General features: G+C 44.9%; 1 protein-coding gene across 5 annotated transcripts in view; it reads left to right on the plus strand.

Moving 5' to 3' along the window:
* The window catches only part of ASTN2 (astrotactin 2), a 664,383-nt gene that overhangs the window by 566,115 nt on the left and 74,444 nt on the right, over window positions 1-23,824 (plus strand). The gene's annotated exons all lie outside the window — the stretch shown is intronic.

Below are 23,824 nucleotides of genomic sequence, written 5' to 3' on the forward strand. Positions count from 1 at the left end.
CAAGGGAAATGTGAAATGGGGAATGTGACCCTGCAACTTTGTTGATTCTTCTGGGTTTCTTAGCAGCTTTTGATACCTTTGACCACAGTATTCTCCTGGATCATCTCCATGAACTGAGAGTTGGGGAGCACTCTGACTGTGCTTCAGCCTTCTAGCAGTTACTCTGCAGAGTGCCAAAGACATGTTTTTCTTCCTAGCCCTGTTTAATACCTATGTGAAGATGCTGGAGGTGATCATTAGGAGATTATGGAGCAATAATTCACCAGCATTCTGATAACATGCAGTTCTTGTTTCTCTGTACCATCTGAATTGGGAGAGATTATGAATGTCATAAACCAGTGAATGGGTGCAGTCATTGATTAGGGCTAATGAACTGCAACTGAACTGACAGAGACCCTATGCATAGGCTGGTGCATGATCTCCTACTATCTCACCTCTCCATCTGAGATAACCAGGTGGAAACAACCTGTCTATCCATCCATTCTATCTTGGCCAAAGTATAAATAAGAACAGTATCAAAACTGAATGCCATTGCTTTACCCAGTGAGCATAGAAGGGCACCCAAGGTTTTTCCAGGCAGTCTCTCATTCATGTCACAGTATCCATTTCTTGAGACACGCATCCCCCACACCCCACATTTGTCAAAAGCAAAGCACTTCCAAAATAAGATATCCAGTAGATTTTCAGAAATTCTCTCTTTTTGCCGGTTACTAGCATGGTTAGGTTTCTGGGCCTCCTCTAAAGAGCCATGTAAATCAAATGCCTCTGAACATGAGCAGAGCACTTCATGTAATCCCAGCTCGCTCTGACACAGTGCCTTGAATAGATTGGTCACAGCTTTTCATCAAGTTCCAAAATACTCCGTTCTGCTCATCAGCTAAGCATGCATGTTACCTAAGATGGCAAAGAACACAAAGTCCTGCATGATGTGTCCTTGGATCTTTGGGGGTTGTTTGAAGATAAGAATGAGTTGTAAGGGATTAATCATTCCTTAATTGTCCTTACTTCCCCCTGTCCAGGATTTTTCCTTCTGAAACATCCATTCAGAGATGAAGGGCTGGATGGGTCATTATCTAACCCAATATAGCAGTTCTGCTGTTTGCAAATACTTTGGCATCTTTGGGCTCATGTAGCTTTTGCAGCTTAGTCCCATCCCCTCTCCCCTCTCCAGGGGAAATTCAGTACTGTACGTGCCACAAAGCCAGTCGCTGGCATGTTTAGAGAACAGACCTAGCTCTGGAGGGGATATTTATGAGGTTCTAGTGGACAGATCAAGGATGGGTTTCTTTGTTTGTTTGTTTGCTTGTGGTGGTGGGGTCTACAACCTTTATGTGCAGTTTGACAGGTTCTACCAAAGGAACCTAGAGGGTACCGCAGCCCAAGATGTTAGTCTCACCGTCCCAGAACCTTGTGAACCCTTGAACACTTAAGATTGTTTCCAGAATGATATAGCATTCAAACATTCCTCTTACCACTGTCAAACAGGTTTAATTTTCAGCTAGATCTTCTTTTCAGATGGAAATGGGGCCAGGGCAACTTCCAGGACATGCTATATATGGCAATTCCCCCTGAAACTTATATGCAGAAAAACTCCCCTCCCCTCCATCACCAAAGTTTCCAAGACTAGGTGAGGAGCTAGTATTGAACCATTAGGGACAACCTTTCCCGACCTGGTGCTCTCCAGATGTTATTGAGCTACTGGCTGTGCTGGCTAGGGCTGATGAGAGTCATGGACTACTAACCCTGATGACTGTGTTCTGCCTCTCCTGTTGGAAGCAGCATGCTTTTTAATACCAGATTCCGCGGGAGAGGAGAGCACTGTTGCACTCAGTTCCTGCTTACATGCTTCCCATAGCCATCTGGTTGGCCACTGGGAGAAGAGGATATTGTACTGGATGGGCCAGTGGCTAGATCCAGCAGGCTGTTCTTTCATTCTCATGTAATCCAACAACATTTTGAGGGCAGCAGAGTGTGGAAAGCTAATTTGGGATGATATATGTGTGGTCACCCTGTAGAGCTGGAGGAGAGAGATCCATAGGCATAAGGGCTGGAGGATAAGACAGGGGAAAGTCAACATACAATTTAAAGATATAGACCAGAAATGGGGAACCTGCTGCTCTCCAAATGGAGTCCAATGTATATTCTCATCATCCCTCATTCTCAGGGGAGCACTAGTAGAATGATGAACTTAACATGAGTCAGTCTTATGATGCAGGAGCAAAGAAAAGCTAATGCAATTAGCATCAATAGAATTAGATCAGAGATTTTCAACCTTTTTGAGTCCACAGCTCCCTTGACCAACTACACTCTTTCTGTGGCACCCCTGTGGGAGTCAGGAGCCCAGTTACATGTCACCCTTTGCCTGCAGAGCTGGCAGCCTCTCACCCTTTTTCAAACACCCTCCCTTGTGGAGTGTTCCCTCAGCCTCTTCTCCACTCCCCTCTGCTTGGGAGTCTCCTGGGCAGCTGCTGCTATTGCCCCTGGTTTCTGAGCTGCCCCCCTCTCTGCTCTAGTACCCACCTGGAGTACTGAAATAGTACTCACCTGGAGTACTGAAACAGTACCCACCTGGAGTACTGTTTCCAATTCTAGGCACCAAAGTTTAAGGAGTATATTGACAAATGAACATTTGCAGAAGAGACCACGAGGATGATAAGGGTCTGGAAATCAAGCCTTATGAGAAACGCTTGAGAGAGGTGGGTATGTTTAGCCTGGAGAAGAGAAGCCTGAGATGGTATGATAGCCATTTTAAAATATCTCAAGGGCTGTCCCATGGAAGATGGAGCAAGCTTGTTTTCTCTTGCTCTGGAGAGTAGGACCCAACCCAATTGATTCAAACGACAAGAAAGGAGATTCTGACCAAAAGTTCCACCTCAGGAGGTGGTGGACTCCCTTGCTGAAGGCTTTTAAACAGAGGTCAGATGGCCATCTGTCAATGATTCTTTAGTTGTGATTAGATGACCTTTGGGCACCCCTTCCAAATCTATAATTTTATGATGCTTTCAATGGCCACTTGTAGGGAGCGGGACTCTCTGAAAACAGCCCTGCTTGCATCCAAATCTATTGAGTGATAGTTGTGGAAATGTGTCCTGAACAACAGTGCAACAATATGCTGCACAGCTGAATGGTGCTCTTTGCTTGCGATGGAAAGCCTGCCTCTGTGTGTGAATATGTTGCAGGCCACAGAACAACCCAGCCCATTATGTCACAGTAGAAAAAGGCTCCACAACTGAAAGAAAGGGAGTGTTTTTTTTTTACAGGGTGAGGTACAAACTGAATAGCCATTACAAGCATCTGGAATTAATATTAGGCTTGGAAAAAAATGTTTTTTTGTCACACCAGTGCTCCTCTGGTGGAAGGGTGAGACCCTCTAGAGGAGGGGGGGAGGAGGGGCTGGAGAACAGCAATAATTCTGTACCCTTGTGCTATATTTCACAGACTTTAATAAAAAAAAAAGTGGGGAAAATGGATGAGGTTTGTAATGATTAAGATATGCCATATCTGCCATACGATTCTAAGGCAATGAGTAGTTTTCTCTAAAGCAGTCAACAGTTCTGGGACTGCACCACTTCAGGCTGTAGAAAACTAGCATGCTGAACTAGGCCCATTCTCCCTGACATATATACTTCATTCCCACTGAAGGTGTAAATTAATATCTGAGCTGGGTTGCACCAAGTGGAGACTCGTCTTCCAGGTCTTCCACCAGACAAACCAAGTTCATAGTTCTACATTTGGGAAGGAGAAACTAAATGTGCAGGTATAGGATGGAGAAAAGCACATGTGAAAAGGATATTAAGATTGTGGCCTTATCACATTCCGAATATGTGTCAGCAGTAGTAGGCCAGTAGTAATGTGCAGGAGTAATAGTTGGCATCCACGTAATACCAAGCCACAGTTTATTAAATTATGGTTTGTAAAGCATTATCCATGACCCCTGTCCAGCAGCTTAACTGTGGTTTAACCAAGCAAGCTAGTTTATTCTAACCACCCCATTCCTCCTTGAGAGTATTGTGTCCCACTCCCCATCACACAAGCCTCCCACTGGGATAAGTGTAGTTGTTTCCAGTTGTTTCCAGTGCACCTTCCCAATCTCTTCGATATTTGTATCCTGGAAAGAGTTGTGTGTGGGGGGGGAACAAGAGAGGCAGCAGGGAGGGAGGAGTATTTTGGCCAAAGTTGCCTAAATAATGCCTAAATAATCCATTGAATCATGTTTTCCACAAGGCGGTTCTAGTTCATCTGACCAGTAAATTCTTTTTTTGGCTGCAGCAGGTTCTGGGCATTGCTGCTGGTTCCCCATCACTCAGGAGGTTATTTTAGGTAGGGGCCTTGCAGTGGGTGGGGTGTTTTGTGTGTGTGTGTGTGTGTGTGTGTGCGTGCATGCTGCTTTGTGCTTGGGTTGTTCTGGAAAGTCTGTTCTGGTGATATGAGCCTTGATGTGTGGGTGCCAGAGAGGTTGTGGCCAGTGTTAGCAATACTCAGAGCAGACATATTGAAAATAATGGACATGACTACTCAGGTCCATTAATATCAGTGGGTCTACTCAGAGTAGGACTAACACTGGCCATATCCCATTGATTGGCATGTGTGTACACATGTGTGCTGTTATATATCTCAAGAAAATAAATGGTGCTAGAATGAGAAGACCAAAATAAGTTATCTGATATATTTCATCAGGGGGAACAAACATAGTACTCTCCATATATTGTTGGACTACAACTCTGACAACTACTTGGTTATTAACAGTGTTGACTGGAGCTGATGGGCGTCGTAGTCCCACAACATATGGAGGGCACTATGTTGGCTAGTCCTGCATCACATGCTACTTGGGCTATCTCCAGTGGTGGAGGGCAGAACATTTTCCATTCATTTATTGCTCTGTCCATTAGTAACATGAATTTATGCCAGTTGCAAATAAATATTAGGTCAGTTTGGAAGTTTTCGAAGTTTTTTGGTTTCTTCTTCTTCTTTCGCAATCACTTGTAGCCGAGTAAGATGGTCTTCCATGAACACAGTCTTAACAGTGAGTCTGTGAGTGACTGTGGATGCCAATTCTGGATCCACACATCCTTCTACACTGGGGACATAGGTTTCCAGGCAGGAGTTGATCACGGTGAGGGCTTGCCAAGTATGCCTTCCTCTTAGCATATTTGTCCCTTTTGTCCTGAGTTCAAGCGTCTTCAAAGCCCATGACACCTTTGGTAAAGGCTGTTCTCCAATTGGAACGCTCACAGTCCAGTGTTTTCCAGTTGTTGGTGTTTATACTTTTTTAAAAAAGATTTGCTTTGAGAGAGTCTTTAAACCTCTTTTGTTGACCACCAGCATTACACTTTCCATTTTTAAAGTTCAGAATAGAATAGTTGCTTTGGAAGATGATAATCAGGCATCCGCAAAACATGACCAGTCCAACGAAGCTGATGTTGAAGAATCATCGCTTTGACACTGGTGATCTTTGCTTCTTCCACTACACTGACATTAGTTTGCCTGTCTTCCCAAGTGATATATAAGATTTTTTCAGAGAGATGGAATCTTTCAATGATTCCAATGCACAGTCTTCACAGTAAGGCTCTGTTCTGATGGCATGCGTAGTCACGATGACTGGTAGATTCTTGTTTGCTTCACTGCCATCACAGCCATTGTAACACACAAACACTTTAGAAAAAAATATTCTAATGTACCTATTTTTGCAAAGTATATTTCCCCTAATATTTATATTTTTGAATGTTTTTAGTTATTTTTTTGGAATGTCTGTGTTTTGGAGTATCCTCCCCAAAATGAATATATGCATCTTTGTGCTCACTTTACCTAACTACATGCATGTTTTTACACATTACTTGGCTGGAACACTACATTACAACATTGCGAAAACTGTAAATTTTGAAGTTTCAGTTGGTATGCTGTTTCAGAATATGTGAATTAGCTAGAATTGCTGTTAAATGTGAACTGAATTACCCACCATACCTGGACTTTGACCATGCAGGTGGGAACTGACGAGAGTTGGAAATCCAATAACATGTGGAGGGCCACAGACTGTCCTTTACTGTGACAGTCAAATGTGGCCATGTAGAAGAAGCAGCTTGCAAGGACAGGTGTAGAGGAAGTTTTAGGGGCGTGGAGCCTGTTTCAGTCTGTGCATTGTTTCAGAACATATATATGAGGCATGTTCACCTTTTAATTCAAACTGAATTGGATTTCATCCCCACCTGTAGTGTGAATAGATATAAGTAATAAGGAGATACCCTTGAAGTGCCCAGAATCTCTTGTGCTCAAGTGAAATTTGCTTTTCCTGGGAGTCATCCTCTCTAGGCACATTGGTGAGCCAAGCTTCTAGAGACCAACAAAGGTTCCTGCTGAACAACCCCAGGCGTGCCTTTCTGCTTCTGTCCAGTTGTTTTAGCCAGATGCATCCACAGTAAGGGCTCATACTTACCTCTGTTTGTCCTGTGATTTCAAGTCACAGGTCTGAGAGGTTGGAATATTCCCCCCCCCATTTTTTTTAAATGGTCCTGCAGCTTCTCCTGGGAAAACCCACTGTTTACTGCTGAATCAGAACAAACATCAGTTTGGTTTTTTGTAGATCAATGTTTGTTCTGATTGAACAGTAAACAGTGGGTTTTCCTGGGAGAAGCTGCAGGTCAAAAGGAAAACCTCTTGGACCTGTGCTTAGAAATCATGGGACAAATGGAAATGGATGAGCCCTAAGTCAGAGGGCTGTGGAAGCCTAACACTACAGTTTGAAAACACACAGAGCCGTCTTTCCCATAGGGCTTAGTGGTGTGTTGCGCCAGGGCACCGGCCTCTCAGGGGTGCCCCAGCAAGTGGGGGAGCTGCGCGGCTTTGCCGGTGGCCTCCCCTTTCCCTCCCCGCCAGCTACGCCCTCCTACCGCAGTGGCTTGGGAAGGGCGCAACTTCACTCCCAAGCCTCTGCGGGGATCGCTCTCCCACAGCGGCATGGGGGAGAGTTGTCCCCCCCCGATAGCTGGCAGTGCGCAGCTACTGCCACCCCAACACTATCCATGGTAATTTGGGGGCTCTGGGCAGATAGTTGCACCCCAGTGCTGCATCTTCTAAAGACGGCCCTGAACACACACACACACACACACCCTCCTTTGACACAAGCTTTAAAGCACTGGAGCGGTACTCTGAGCACCTTTCTTCCCTTTTGCTGTCATCAGCAGAGCAAGCCTAACAACCACCTGTTTTAATTTTGGCAGAGCATTATTTGTGTTCCTTAACAGAGGTGGCAAGATTCTCTCCCTTCTCGCCCCTCCCCGCCACTTTCTGCTGCTTGTTTTACAAATGATCCACTTTATCAAGGAGCCTTTAAAGTGGCAACTTCATCAATCACCCATAATTTGCCTCTTCCATTGCATATACGTGCATAATGGGAATCCTACATTTATTAGGATTAATTTATTCTGTAGCTCTTGTTTTTGTTGTTTCTCCCTTGGGCTGTGAGTGATTTTGTTTGTTTGTTTGTTTTCCTTTTCTTTGTTTGAACACATCGTTCTACACAGCAAAATTTCCTGCTTTCTTTCTAAGACCCAGCACACTTTTGACACATGATGAAACTTTTCCAAAATAAAACGAATGTTTTTTCTTTGATCACGGGTCTTTGGGTAAAAGTGACTTGTTCCAGTAAGAATGCCAATGAAGTTCATTTTCATTAGTATTCCTTGTGTCCACATTGGGGACAGGTGATTGATGATTACTACACTTGTACCAAAGTGTGACTGAGGCAAAGGTTGTAAGCCAGTTAAATCCTTTTTTATTTCATAAGAACCTAAGAACAGACTGCTGGATCTGGACAGTGGTATATCTGGTCCAGCACCCTGTTCTCACAGTGGCCAACTAGATGCCTGTGAGAAGCCTGCAAGCAGGACCTGAGTGCAACAGTGTCTATGTGTGTCGCATTCTAGTGGTGGACGGAACCAGAGGCAAAAGTTCATGGAACAATGAATATGACACTTACCTTGCTCTACATATGCTTGTTTCTGCACACAATTGTGCAACCCACTCTATCTGCCATCCAGGCAAACAAGAGGCATTCACAGAGTTCAAGAATACATTCCAGCCATGCAAAAATACTCAGGGATGGCATGTTGCAGGCCTGGTAACTAGTGGGGTTAGGGAATGTGGCTCAATGACCAAATACAACAGTCTGGAGGACCACATTTGCCCCCCCCCCCCGGACCTGAGGTCCTCCAGTCCAACCTTTGAGGCTCCACAATTTTCAGAATCCAGATCACGTCCAAAGTCTTGATTCTTGAGCTTAGCACTTTCCCCTCCCCCCAAAACAAGTTTCCCTGTTCAGACTTCACTTGCCTCTCTCCCTTTTGTGTATTTCTGAGCCTCAATGAATACAGTGGTACCTTGGGTTACATACGCTTCAGGTTACATATGCTTCAGGTTACAGACTCCGCTAACCCAGAAATAGTACTTTGGGTTAAGAACTTTGCTTCAGGATGAGAACAGAAATCGTGCAGGGGTGGTGTGGTAGCAGCAGGAGGTCCCATTAGCTAAAGTGGTGTTAAGAACAGTTTCAGGTTAAGAACAGACCTCCGGAATGAATTAAGTACTTAACCCATGGTACCACTGTATATTGCTTGTCCCAAGCTTACCAAAATCACCAATGCCCTGGCTTCCTAACCACTGCTTATGTGATAACAGAATAAATGATATAAAGAGGGAGCTGCAGCCCTAGTTGGTAAAAGAGGTAGTAAGGGAACATCTAGCTCAGGGGTCAGCAAACTTTTTCCGCAGGGGGCTGGTCCACTGTACCTCAGACCTTGTGGAGGGCCAGACTACCTACCTACCTATCTGTTATCTATCTATGAATTCCTATGCACACTGCGAGGGGGGCAAGTAGTCGTACTCCCCACCCCATGCCCTTCTCGGTTTGCCGCCTGCCTCATTTGCCAAAGGGCTCACGGCGGTGGCATGAAACAGGCTTCCTCCCCGCCGAGAGAAAGCAGGGGCTGCCGCCGCCACCGCTGCTGCTACTGCCGCTGTAGGCAGGTAGGCAGAGCGAGCTTGTCCACTCTGCTCTCTGGCCCACAGGAGCACTAGGGCGGTGGCGGCAGGAGGAAGAGGCCGAGCAGCAGTGGCTCTGCCGATCAAACCAGGCGCAGTGTTTGATTTGCAGACCCGCCACCGCTCGGCCTCTTCCTCCTGTTGCCATCGCCGGGAGTCTCAGCTTCACGTTGGGTTCCGGCTTTGTGCTATGGGCTGGTTTTGCGAGCCTGGGGGGCCGTATCCGGCCCCTAGGCCTTAGTTTGCCAACCCCTGATCTAGCTACTTTAAATAAATTCAAATTCCCAGGGAATTTGATTAGTGGAATCCAAGGGTACTAAAGATGGGCCTGGAAAATCACACAACTGCTAAGGAGACAGACGGTAAAGACACCTCAGAATGAAAAGACCACAGCAAGGATGCAGCTGGAAAAGTAGGAGGTAGAAGCACTTGTTGCAGGGATGTAGCTGGAATGAAGGTATAATCACACATTAAATGTTGACAGGTTTGCATGGTTGAGGTTCAAGAGAAAGCAGTGTTCCCATGGGCCAGTAGCCTTTTAGCCTATGTGAGCATGAAAGTCCAGTTTAAGGATTACTTGGAAGAGTGGCCCTTCCCTCGTGTAGCTGAAAGAATTGGCTAAAGGTATCAGGTAGGGTGAGGGCTTAGGGCTCAGCAAGACCAGGATCTGGTCAGCTCTGACACTTGGCCGACAGAGGGTGCTCCTGCACTGTCCAGAGAGAGGAAGAACAAAAGTAAAATGAAAAGGGCAGCAGCAGAGGTTGCCAGCTGACCTTTTTTCAATCAGATCATATATTTCCAGAGCAGCCAAGGTGCCAGCAGTGTGGAGCAGTCACAGCTTCCCAGGAGTTGCTGAGGGAAGGCAAGGAAGTACATTATTGGGGAGGCAGGCAGCATGGTCTTGCAGTCTAATCAACATTTTCTCAGCAAATGCAAGAGAGCAAAATAGGAGTGTGCCATCTCCCATTATGGAAACTTTTAAGAATTCTCTTTTTGTGGCTTAATACCCAGCAGTAGCTGAATGAGTGATCAAGTGACTGAGGCATCTAATTGGCTGTTTATGCACACCCAGGGCTGCAGTTTTTTCTGGAAGGGATGCAGCTTTCTGTACAAAATAACTCACAGGTATAGCACGTTGTGCTTCAATGCCTGCACATTCAGCAGCAAGGCAACTCCCTGTGGCCACAAAAAACCTTCTTCACTGCCCTTGTCTCTTAAAGCAAGGGTAACACCTGGACTGTCCTTATGATTGTTAGTTTAGGTGAAATTTATTTAATGCCCAGTGGAATTTCAGCATGTTTTGGTGTTGAGGAACTGTGTGCAACTGAATGAGAGGAGAGGAATCCACAATCCAGGGTGTTGAAGTATTAGTTAAGGTTGGTGTCCTGTAGTGGTGTCCTTTCATTCATCATTTTGTTCTATAAGCCACTAGAGGAAGTGTTTATAAATACAGCAGTTTTACAGATCCACTTAATATTTTGTCTCTTCTCAAAAGCAAGCCTATGTGGGGTTGTCTTGGATGGATCATATACCGTATGCAATGTGTCCATTGAGCCCAGTATCTTGCAAAACTTATTACAGTGGGCAGGTGCATGGCAGAGGCAAGGCTGGCCCAATACATTTTGGCACCTGAAGTGAACCACAAAATCAGGGAAGAATGGGTGAGTGAAGATCTACCACAGGAACAAAGTGGGGATAAATATCTGTATCAGGAATAATGGTGGGAGGAAACCAACAGTGCCTCCTATTCACCAAAGAGGCTGCTGTAGAGGCAGCATTTAGAGGCTGTGGGACTGTCAATGAGATGGCAGATCTGGCCTCTAAGGAAAGTGCCCCAGCAGGCAATGCATTCCTTGAAGGCCAGATCTGCTGCTCATGTGCCTTTACCAGGCCTTATGGATGAACCAGCCCTGGGCAGAGGTGATATTGAGGCTGAGGACTTCCTGAGTCACAGCTCTATCTCCTAGACCAGGCATAGGCAAACTTGGCCCTCCATATATTTTTAGACTACAACTCCCATCACTCCTGACCACTGGTCCTGTTAGCTGGACCTGCTCCTAGAAACAGAGCACAAAAGAAAGTCTGGATGAGCTCTCAGTATCATCAAAAGCATCTTCCTACGTCCCTCTCTTCCATTACAATTCCTGCTTCTAATTCACACAAACTTGGATGTATGGCACATTGCTGCAACAAAAAAATGGAGAGTCAGATATATTTTTCACTCACACATGGAAGTTCATGCTGCCTTAGGGACAATCGTAAGGAATTTTTCCACTACAGGAACATGGTGGTGGTGGTGGTGGTTGTTAATGTATTTATACCCTCCCTTTTCTCCTGATGGGATGTGAGGCAGCTTACACATAAAAACAATTCATAAAAACATAGAAAATGCAATAATTAAAAAACACAACTAAACATTAATAAAATTACGCACATGTATAAAATCTGTTTAAAACATAGAAATAACAACAATAATATCAATCTATTTATTATACTCCATCCATCTGGCTGGGTTGCCTCAACCACTCTGGGTGGCTTCCAACAAAAATGCAGGAAAAATAACATCATCCTCAGACATTAAAAGCTTTCTGAAAGAGGGCTGCCTTCAGATGTCTACATTAAAAATAGCAGGGCACTAGCCCTTTCATTAAAAGCAGCCTGTTTTTAAAAACCTGTTGGAACAAGAAAGTATTCACCTGCCAGGAGGATAACAAGGAGGGAGCCTGCCTGGCTTCTCCAGGGAAGGCGTTATAAAGTCTGGGAGCAGCCACTGAGAAGGCTCTCTCCTGAGTCCTCAGCAGGTATGCCTGTGAGGGTGGTGGGACTGAGAGAAGAGCCTCTCTGGAAGATCTCAAAGCTCAGGTAAGCTTGTCAGTTCTTTCAGATAGCTTGGACCATGTAGGACTTTATAGCACTTTGAATTGCCCCTGTAAACAGGCAGGTAACTGGTGGAGCTGTTCTAACAAGGGAGTCATCTGCTACCTATAACCAGCTCCAGTCAACAATCTGGCTGCAGCTCTTTGAGCCTGTTGAAGTTTCTGATCCCTTTTCAATGGCAGCCCCACATAGAGTGTGCTGCAGTAATCCAAACGGGATGTAATTTAAGGCGTATGTGACTGTGGCCTAATCAGAACATGTGAGGAACATGTTTCCTAACTTCCCTCTTCCCTTCCCCAATTCATCTGCTCAATGCAAGAGTACCAGAGGTCCCTGCTGCTATCCATTAACACTCTCCCTGTTTCTAGGCACAAGGCTGATTCTTGCTGAAGTGAGTAGTTGTAAGGTGTTGTTGATAGTTCTTAAATCCTGCTGGGGTGGTGGGAGAGTCCATCCGCCCCTTGGTAGCTGCCTCTCTGCCAGACATGAGATAGTAAGAGTGTAAATACTTGAAGTTTGAAAGCCTCAACTGGCAAAACGGATGCTGCTATTGTAAAGCACATTAATTTATACCAGAATAAACAAGTTGACAAAGGGCTGATTCGTGCTGGACATGGCATTCATGTTTGTCATGTTCCTTGCTATTTCATTGTGTGTGTTCTCTTCATGCAGCATGTAAAATGCTAAGGGGTTCTGTCTGTCTCCAGAGCACATTATAGAACCTCACCAGGGAGCTGTAATTGTCACACACACACACACACACACACACACACACACACACACACACACACAAACAAACATGTTCATTGGTGTCAATGTCCCAGGTACAACTTGGATGCAGATAGCTGGGTACCATGTTTGCAACTGGGAACCATGAAATTATGAAAGGAACCAACTTGTTGGTGGTCCTATAGCCACATCTAAACTCAAAGCCAAATTTCAGCTTCTGATTTAGTATGAATGAACTTGCTAAGTAGCCCATTCAACTTAATGGACTGTGCAAACATTTGGTAACTCTTCTGGACCTACCGGACTTAGGCAAATAGATTTAGCTATTCCTGGGCAAATAGTTTCAGGAAATCAATGAGGCTGAAAATTCTAGCACTCTGATAATAAAGTTACCAAATTATTCTTGTTGGGTTTTTTTAAGTATAAAATATTAAAATGAAGTTGCAGGACAATAATGTAGTAATACAGCTCAGAAGTCAGGATTCTAAATGTAGCAAAAATATAGGCCAGTCATTGATAATATCCACACATCTGAATAGTATTCTACTAATACTGCAATCTTTTATCCACTTTACTGGGAGTAAGGTCTGCTGAGTTCAGGGAGCTTTCTTCTAAGTCAGGCTTCCTCAATCTCGGCCCTCCAGATGTTTTTGGCCTACAACTCCCCTAGCTAGTAGGACCAGTGGTCAGGGATGATGGGAATTCTAGTCTCAAAACATCTGGAGGGCTGAGGTTCAGGAAGCCTGTTCTAAGTCCTGCAACTAAATAAAAAAAAGTTATTATTTCCCCTGTATTGCTGGGCAGAGGGAAGTGAAGAGAGAAAGGCTTACCCTTGGATCCTATCCAAGCATCCTACCACCAGCATCCTATCCACCGGCCCTGTTTGCAAAGGGCACCATCCTTTATGAAGACAGAATATTTGCTGAGAGCTTCAGCAGAATGAAAAGCTTTTGCTGTTTCTTCTGTGTCCTGGTTCCACCCTCCCCCTTTAATTATTCCTAATTCAGGGGAGTGGGGTTTAAGGTGAGTAAAAGGTGGCAGATGAGCTCACTTTGGTTGCAACTTACCTAGGAGGAGTAAGCCCTGTTGTGCTTCATGGGACTTGTTCATTTCAACCTGGCTGACTTGGACGCTTGTATACAGTGGTACCTTGGGTTAAGTACTTAATTCGTTCTGAAGGTCCGTTCTTAACCTGAAACTGTTCTTACCCTGAAGCACCATTTTAGCTAATGGGGCCTCCAGCTGCTGTCGTGCTGCCAGAGCACGGTTTCTGTTCTTATCCTGAAGCAAAGTTCTTAATCCGAGGTACTATTTCTGGGTTAGCGGAGTCTGTAACCTGAAGCGTATGTAACCCGAGGTACCACTGTATTTGCTTTTGCTATTGCCCTCCACCTCTCTCCCACAAATTTGCTTTGCTTTCTTGACCTTCCCTAAAACAAGAAGAATCTGAGGAGCACAGCTGTGCCATTGATAGAGGCCCATTCTGTGTCTCTTTGTATAAAAGGTAATGGTAAAGGACCCCTGACAGTTAAGTCCAGTCACGAACGACTCTGGGGTTGCGGCGCTCATCTCGCTTTACTGGCCAAGGGAGCTGACGTTTGTCCGCAGACAGTTTTTCCAGGTCATGTGGCCAGCATGACTAAGCCGCTTCTGGCGAAACCAGAGCAGTGCACGCAAACACCATTTACCTTCCTACCAGAGTGGTACCTATTGATCTACATGCACTTTTGGGGTGCTTTCAAACTGCTAGGTTCGCAGGAGCTGGGACTGAGCAACAGGAGCTCAACCCATTGCGGGGATTCAAACTGCTGACCTACTGATCGGCAAGCCTGAGTGGCTCAGTGGTTTAGACCACAGCGCCACCCATGTCCCTGTCTCTTTGTATAGTTCATTCTATTCAGTGCCCCCTCTCCTTCTTCAGCAGGGCTGGCCCACCCATGAGCAAAGGTGAGGTGAGCTCAGGTGGCAGGATCCACAGGGGCACCAAATCCACCCCGTACGTAATGTGCTACAGTGACAGCAACAACTGCAGCATGCTTCATTTGGACCTGGGGCAACCTTCTCCTCAGCAGGCCCCCAGTGCTGCCTCTACAGTGGCCTCTGGGTGAATAGGAAGCACTGATGATCTCCCCCCTCCCTTAGGGAAGAAATGGCAGAAGCTGCCAAGTGGGGTCTCCTGGGCTCTGCCCAGTATGATTCAGAGTGGGCCCATTCCCTCACCTCCACTGTGGCCTTTGATTACTACTTCAAAGGTCAGGTAAGGATAATTTGATGCCCTCTCCCCTTGTTCCTGAATCTGATCTTCACCCACACTCTTGTTTCCAATGTAGATTTTTTATTCCTGCCTTTTCCCTGAAATCTTCGCCCACACCTTCTTCTTTGATGGGGTGTGTGTGCCATTTTGTGTTTCACCTCAGGTGCCCAAATGTCTTCAGCTGACCCTGCTCTTTAGTGTGGATTGTGCCTTGCCACCAAAATGTTTCGCAGCCCAACCATGTTGACCTTGTACTTAGGTCCTCTTTCTTACCTCTTTCAGAGCAGGTGGGTACAGAATATGGTGACCTTCTGGCTTCCCATCTGCTGGTCAGGAACAGCTGAGCCAGCATTGCAAGCAGAGGTGTTAAAATTTGCTGATGGCTAAAAGCAGGGTGGGATTACTATCTGCCAGAAACAGGCAGGAGGCATCGTGACTCATTGGGGAGTGGGGGGTGGTAGCAGCCAAGAAAAGTGCGGGAGGGTTGCCTCTTGGGGCTATTCCAAAGCAGAGCATCTCACACACTGGCTGTTTTGCCAGATTGGACTGGCTTGGGTGTATTTGTCTGGCAATCCCTTTGTGCCCCCTTGATATGAATTTATATGAAATGCACACTATCCGTCCTCCTCCTCTTCCTCCCCACACTTGGCCCTTCCATCAGCATTTTTTGATACATACAAATCTCATCTGCAACCACAGGCAAAGTTTTTTTTAAAAAAATAATTTTTATTAAGTTTTCAATTTTACATCTAAAAATAAACATTTTACAAACTTTAAAATATCCAGTGACTTACTTCTCTTCTTCTCCGTCCATCATTCATTTTACATATCAAGCATTCCTGCATATTTTACTAAACCTTTCAGATCAGTTTTCCACTTTTACATCCATCGAAAATTATTTAATCTGTTGAATTTATCTTAGTGCTGCCAGCGTTTTCAGCTGTATACAGTTGTTTTCCATATATTCAATAAATGTTTTCCACTCTTCTTTAAATATATCTTCTTCTTTCTCTCCTATTCTATGTGTTAAATCTACAAGTTCTGCATATTCTGCCAACTTAAGTTCCCAATTCTCTTTAGTTGGGACCTCACTCATTTTCCATTTTGAGGCTAACAAAACATGGGCCACAGTTGTTGCATACATAAATAACCCTTTATGATGCTGAGGAATTTCTGTCTGGGTTATTCCCAACAAAAAGGACTCTGGTTTTTGGGGGGGAAGTAGTTTTAAATATTTTTTTCAATTAATTATAAATCATTTCCCAATATACTTTTACCTTTCTACATGTCCACCACATGTGAAAAAGGGTTCTTCACACTTCTTTACACTTCCAACACATATCTGATTCTGTTTTATAAATCTTAGCCAATTTACTCAGAGTTAGGTACCATCTATGAATCATTTTAAAATAATTCTCTTTCAGTGAATAACATGCAGTAAATTTCAGGTCACTTTTCCAAAGTTTCTCCCAGAGGTTAAGATCCACTGGTATATTGTGTCCTACATCTATTGCCCAGTGTGTCACTGAAACTTTAACTAGCTCATCTTTTGTTTCCCATTCTAATAAAAAATTATACATTTTAGACAAAAGCTTATCCTTATTCCGTAAGAGTTTGGTCCAAAAACCCATTCTTTCTATCTAGTTTCAACATGTCATATATCTGGTAACATTGCAACCAGTCCATAACTTGGCTCCTTATGTTTTCCATTGATTTCAGTAAAATCCAGCAGTCTCCTGTAGGTCACCCATTATCTATCCATATTAACTCTCTTAATTGTAATTGCTTCAATGAGAGATAGGCATAAAGGTGTTTTTCTTTCCTGCAGTTTTTTATATTTCTCCCAGACTCTATACAGATTCTTTCTAAGAATGTGTTCATTAAACTCTTATAGATTTTAAGCTTCTCATACAAAAGACACATGCCAGCCAAATTTTAAATTGTGACCTTCTAAATCTGAAATGTCTGCATTGTCCAATATAATCCATTATTTTAACCAATACAAACAAGCTGCCTCATAGAACAATTGAAAATTTGGCAGGGCAAAGCCTCCTCTTTCTTTTGTATCTATAATAATTTTATGTTTAATTCTTTGCTTTCCCCCCTGCCACATAAATTTAGAGATATATTTTTTCCGTTCTTTGAAGCTGCTTAAATTATTTAGGGAAGTTTTTAATGTTTGATGTTGTCAGAGCCACCCGAGGTCCCAGCTCACGAGAGACCCAAGTCCAATCCAGTTTATATACAAAAGTCTTTATTGAAGAACATTGTTTGCTTTACATCCGAGCTCCCTGGCTCTACGTCTGTTACGCTTAGACCGCTGAAGTACCCTCTGAATCAGTACCGCCCCTGCACCAGTTTAAGAGGCTTGTGCTGGACCACCTCTTCCTCTCCTTCCTTTTCCGCAGGGTCTTTCTGCCCCCCTGGGCTCCCTCCCACCGGGACTCCCCAGAGGCTGAATCCTCTGACGCCTGTTCCCCCCTCCTTCGCGCTTTGGGACCAGGCTCCTCCCCAGGACTTCCCTCACTTCCGCGCGCCTCCACATTTGAACTTGGCGCGTGTACGTTGCTTCTGACCTTCCTCTCGACCGCTACACTGCTCCCGGTACTACTCTCCGCCCCTTCCGGCAGGACATCTTGCCCCGATCTCCTTCCCCTCTCTGCTTCCTGTTCTGCTCCCTCTGACACACTGGTAACTCCACCCCCTTCACTCCGTTCCGGCGGAGAAGCCGGCCCTGATCTCCAACTCCCACTGGGGGTTCTCCCTTCGCTCCCCTGCTCCTGACTGCTTCCCCCTTTGGCTCCCCTTGGCCTGACCAGGGGGGCTTCCTTTTGGGAATCCTCCGACTCACTGGACAGACTCATGGACGACCTTTGGTCATTGTCATCCTCTTCCTCGTCACTCTGGGATTCTTCCCCCTCGCTCTCTGTCTCCTCCCTCATCTGCTCTTCTCTCCCTGAACCCCTGACAGATGTCTTATCGATGATGATGATGATGATGATGATGTTTGAAGAATATTATTTATACTGTGGGGTAGAAATTATTATTATTATTATTATTATTATTATTATTACCCCACCATATAAATAATATTCTTCCAACAGAATATTTTATTGTTGTTGTTGTTGTTGTTGTTTACAATCCAGATTGATTGGAATAAAAACAACATCCTGGGGAGTATATTCATTTTGATGGCTAAAATTCTACTAAACAGGGATAGTTTCCTTCCCTATATCTCAAAGTCTTTCTTAACCTTTCCCCACAATTTAATATAATTATTTTCAAATAGGTTAAGGTTTCTTACTGTCAGTGGGTTGAGTTAAATCTGTCATTCTGTGATACTTTTGTGTAAAAAAATGATAAATAAATGTTGGGTTGTATCCAACACTGGTCATAATTCATAGTATACTCATTGAAGTGAATAAACATTGCTGTCTTAGGTCCATAAATACCAATAGGTTTACTCTCAGAAGAAATTATTTGGATAGGAAACAACAACAACAACAACAGACCTTAATTTGAAAGCCACAGTAAAGTAGTCACAGCAAGCCTTTTCAGCCTGAAGTCCTGGGACTGACAATTGTGGCCAGCATGGTCATGGAATTCATACCACTGCTGTTTTCACATGGACATTGAGATCTGGAATTGTAAGACTCCAGTGCTCTTTCTGCTCACTCCAGCAAGTGTGATAATGAAAGCTCATGTCCTTTTGAGCTGTAGTTGCTATGAGGGACTTTAAATCACGGAGATAGCCTTGTTAGCATTTACTTTGATTCTGCTGTCAGACAAACCATAACATGCTCATCAGGAGCCTCCAGGTTTAGAGCCTGTGAACTTCTGAATCTTCGTACTAGCAGTGGATGGGGATGCGGGTGGCGCTGTGGGTAAAACCTCAGCGCCTAGGTCTTGCCAATCGCATGGTTGGTGGTTCGAATCCCCGCGGTGGGGTGAGCTCCCATCGTTCAGTCCCAGCTCCTGCCCACCTAGCAGTTCAAAAGCACCCTTAAGTGCAAGTAGATAAATAGGTACCGCTCCAGCGTGCCGGTTCGCCAGAGCAGCTTTGTCACGCTGGCCACGTGACCTGGGAGTGTCTGCGGACAGCGCTGGCTCCCGGCCTCTAGAGTGAGATGAGCGCACAACCCTAGAGTCTGTCAAGACTGGCCCGTATGGGCAGGGGTACCTTTACCTTTACCTTTACTAGCAGTGGAAGAGGATTTTGTTTGGCCTGCATTTGCAATAGAAGTTACTTAATTTACATCTCCTGTTCTAACAATACACAGGTGATGTATCTTTCGGATTTTGCACTTCCATGGTATTTTTGTTGTACAAATCTCTGCTTTAAAGCAAACAAACCAAAAAATACCACCCACGACAAAATAAATTGCATTTTAGGATAGAATATATTTAGAAATGTGTACACTGAGATTTAAATATTCAAGTACACATTTTGTGATAAACAATTTAAATGCAAAACTTTTGAATGAAAATCACAACTGATTACAGTGGAGCAGAACACATGTGAAATTGGCATGTACTGGAAAGAGGCTCATTCATCCACCCCTGCTGTGCCCTATCCGCCCGCCCGCCCCAGGTGTGTTTAGGCACAAACACAATATAAAGGACTTGGGCTTTCCAGTTTTGATGGCAACCTGTTTGGCATTTAGCACACACACAAGCCTCTCACCTTCCAGTCTACCTCACTGCTGCAGTGCCCCTTGTGGCACCCTCTTGGCTTGGTGCTTAATGCAGGCAAACCAGTTAAAGGTAAAGGGTAAAGGGACCCCTGACCATTCGGTCTAGTCGTGACCGACTCTGGGCTTGTGCGCTCATCTCACTCTATAGGCCGAGGGAGCCGGCATTTGTCCGCACACAGCTTCCGGGTCATGTGGCCAGCATGACTAAGCCGCTTCTGGCGAACCAGAGCAGCACATGGAAATGCCGTTTACCTTCCTGCTGGAGTGGTACCTATTTATCTACTTGCACTTTGACGTGCTTTCGAACTGCTAGGTTGGCAGGAGGCAAACCAGTTACACTCCCCTAAATCTGCCTCTGAACTATACAGGTTGCAGAGTCCCTTGACTCCAGTATCTCTCTCTCCCTCCAACCTGGATATTGCCTCCTCTTGACCAAAAGGACTTATAAAGTCTTGCTGTTCATCCTGTGATTTGCCTGGGAAACAGTCATGACACGTTCCTCATGATTTTTAATTCTCAGTTCTTAGTCTTCACTTGACAGTGACTTAGGGCCCAGCTCTGAGAATGCTGTTTGGTGGGTTGGTTGGGTGGGTGCACTATATCTCCTGCCTTTGAAAACCTCTGCTTATGTCAGTAGTGTTGAGGAATATGAATGTTGCGGAGAATGCTAATTTGGAAAACACAGTTTGTGCAAATAAGACCTGGTAGTGGCCCAACTTTGCTTAGCACTGCTGGGACTTTCTCTCTTCTAAATGGCGAGCCCATGTCCAGGAAAAGGGATGTTGAGAGAAAGACACAGATCTGGCAGGGTGGAGTCATTTCTTGTTTTTGCTACCAGTGCCAAAAGTGCTCAGTCTGCATGCTAATGGGCCCAGGGCTTATTAGCTGGAGAGCGCACAGAGATTTTTGACAGTGGGGAAATGAAATTTGCATACATTCTTAAGTTAACAAGCGAAACAATCTGGCGTCTGCATCTCTTTCTCTGTGGCCCCACTCCCACCCCCAAACACCATCCTCAGGAGGCAACCCTTTGGACAAGGAGAGTTGCCAGCATGCACTGAGCCAAAGGCCAGGAGCAGATCACCAAGCATTTTGCTCCAGCCAAATTTAGAGCATACCAGATTGTGTTCTGTGTGTTTGGAACTGGGTGGGGGCCCCTCCACTCTGGAATCCAGACTCTGGATGAACCTGAAAGAAAGCTCAGAATCTTACCACCACCCATTTCCAAACTTTTTGGCAAAACCAGGATCAAATCTCAATCCAGACCTCCACGGTTACAAATGCAGCCTAGCTCTATGTTCTTGTGTAACTTTGCTTCGGGAATCCATGAATTACATCCCTATATTTTCACAGGAGCAAAGTCCTAGTGAGAGACTTAAATGGGCAACTGTTTCCCTTGTATCCCTCAACTAATAAGGCTCATGATCAGAAGCTTTTCCTTTCTTTCTTTTTGATAATTTCTGTGTCTGTCCACCCATTCTTCCACCATATAGACACACATCAGTGCAGAACAGAAACAGGATCTTCAGTAATGCTTTAAATAGGACAGAAATACAAATTAAATTTAAACAAATAAGAGGGGGTGGGATCCACGTTTTGATTTGCCTGGAAATCCTTACATTTGGTAGGTTCTGACAGTGTCATAGATATAAATAAAAATATGTAGGACTGCAATGTTTAAATGTTTCAACCCAAGCTTGTAAACAGTCCCACAAAACCTGCAAAACACATGCACACCACCCTTACTAGCCTGCTTAGAGTTTCTATGCTGGCTGTGGAGGAGGTTATGTATGGAACTCAGCAGGCTAGTAAAAGAGAAAAGAAAAACCTTTCTACCAAGTGGATTAAAATGAGAGGCAATTCACTCCTTCCATCTTCTACACTCCTACAATATTCCATGCTGGTTTCAGAAGAAGGGTCTTTTCTTCCTCTGTGACCTAGCACAGGAACCAATCAGGCTGGTGAATGAGTGCCCTGCTCTGGTCTGAAGGACAGTCAGGGTGGTTGTTTCAGCACCACAGAGAGTTCCAAGTAGACAACTTAGGGCTCATCCACACTTCCGCTTGCCCCACTGCTTCCCCCCAGGAACTCCAAGATGAACTGAGGCCTTTGAAGCCTTTGCCTCCAGCCCATCTCTGCTGAGCTCTGCCCTCTTTTAAAGGAATAGTCTGTCTGAAAGGACCAGCCCTCTGTCTTGAAGACAGACACTTTACTCTGCCTGGTGAACTCCTTGTACTGTTGGATTGGTGAGGTCATGTGGAAGGCATTCTGGTTCCATGTTGGCTGGTGCCCACCAATACGCAACATTTGATGGAGCCAGAACCAATAACAGGCAGAGCCAACTGATTCTAGTTCTGCCGCCATGCTCCTCTCTGCTGAGTTCTACAAAGGGAACACTGAGTCTAAGGAAGAGGAAGGTGACAGGGAGTCCCCTGGACTGATTGTAAGCAATGAGGCAGACAGGTGGGGACTGGGTGAGGGCATGCTGAGGTTGGTGGGTCAGTGCCCCATTCAGCCTCCTTAAAAAGAATATTCTCAAACATTTGCCAAAGTATGTTTTAACAAGCCACATTCCAGAGGTGTCTCCCAGTGCTTGAGTTGCACCATCTGGACTTTCTCAGATTTTAATAAAAGAACATGGAATGACATTATTCTGATAATGCTGTATTTTTTTTTACAAATGTGGTCTCTATCTGAGATTTTCAGAACAATTTATGCTTATTGCAGACCAAACTCCTTATTGTTCTTATCCACAGTTCATTTAGTAGTTACTGCTTTTATAATTACTGTATAATACCAGGGTATGGTGTAGAGGCACGTGAGGCTTCTACCTCACTAAAGCTAAGGGGTTCTGGATCTGGTCAGTGCCTGGATGTGTGACTGCCTGGGGATTTCCCTTGGGTTCCCTGATGGGGTATAAAAAGCCAGGATATAAACAAAACGGTTAAGCACACACCTACCCTCCACTCATTTTCCACCATAAAGGCCCACCTCCAAAAACTAAACAAACAACAGCTTGTAGGGCCTTCATTCACATAACGGCTGCATAAGAAATGAAGATAGTCCCTGGAACCAAAAAGAAGTAGCACAGACCTCATCTGGTGAATCGCAAGAAGTTCCCTTCCTATCTCAGTCTGCATCCCTGCCCCCCGGGTTCCTACCTGCCTTTCTGTGTCTCCTTCTCAATAACTTTTAAGCCCAACTCCCCAGCATCCACATCCAAGACAGCAACACCAGCCCCCCTGCCAAAGGCAGGCTTAGAGACACACACACAGACAGAGCTTCTTTAAGCCAAGCCGAGTCTTACTGGAATAATTCCTGGCCGTGTCTTGAGAAAACAAATATAGCACGTTGGTTTTCTTTGGCTGCTTTGAAAATGAGGTGGGGCCGGGGGCTTGAGGAGGAGGGAGGATCACTCAAGGACACACATTTGCTGTTCGGATCTGGAAGAGTAGCAGGCAACAGAACCAGAGCCTGGTTGCAGGGGTGTTGATGCATCAAGGATGATTCTCGCAGCACATTAAGGAAACAGACTTGAGGATGGCTTGCAATGTGTTGTAGTGCCCACTGAATAGTACAGCTTGGTTGGGTGGGAGTTATATTCCCTTCCCTGGCATTCTCCATCATTCTCCAGTAGAGAGAGGAGCCGCAGTGATGGAAAGCATGCTTTTCATGCAAAAGGCCCCTAGTCTCCAATTCAGTTTATGGTTCCTTCAGACAACAGCTCAAGGACTGCCTCTTGCCATATGAACTGACATGGGACCCTGCAATCACCATCCAAGGGCATTCATCGTGTTCACCCTGTACAAGAGGCTTGGAGGGCACACAAACTGACCTTTTCAGCAGTGGCTGTTCTCTCCCCAGGAAAAAAAACAACTTTCCTCTATAGCACTTGATCTTAGCCAAAAGGCAGAGAAAGTTTATAACCAGGTCTTTGGCCTTTAACTGTCTGTGGCCTTTTAGAAGTGGAGGAGACATTTTTAATGCCCAGTCATGACTTAGTTTAATGTATCTATGTAGGGTTTTTTGGTTGGTTGGTTGTAAGTCGCTGTAGGCTTCCTTGGACAAAATAAAGCAACTAACACAACAACAACTTATTCATTCAGCATCCATCCTAATTTGCTTGCACAAAGCTTACACATAGATTAGACATGTGTCCAGTCTTCATTGAGAATTAGTTTTGATTTTGTAAGGGGTGGTTATACGATAAAAAGCATTGATCCTGATTTGCTGGGGT

Source organism: Podarcis melisellensis (genome assembly GCF_964234715.1).
Source record: "Podarcis melisellensis genome assembly, chromosome: Z".
Lineage (NCBI taxonomy): Eukaryota > Metazoa > Chordata > Lepidosauria > Squamata > Lacertidae > Podarcis > Podarcis melisellensis.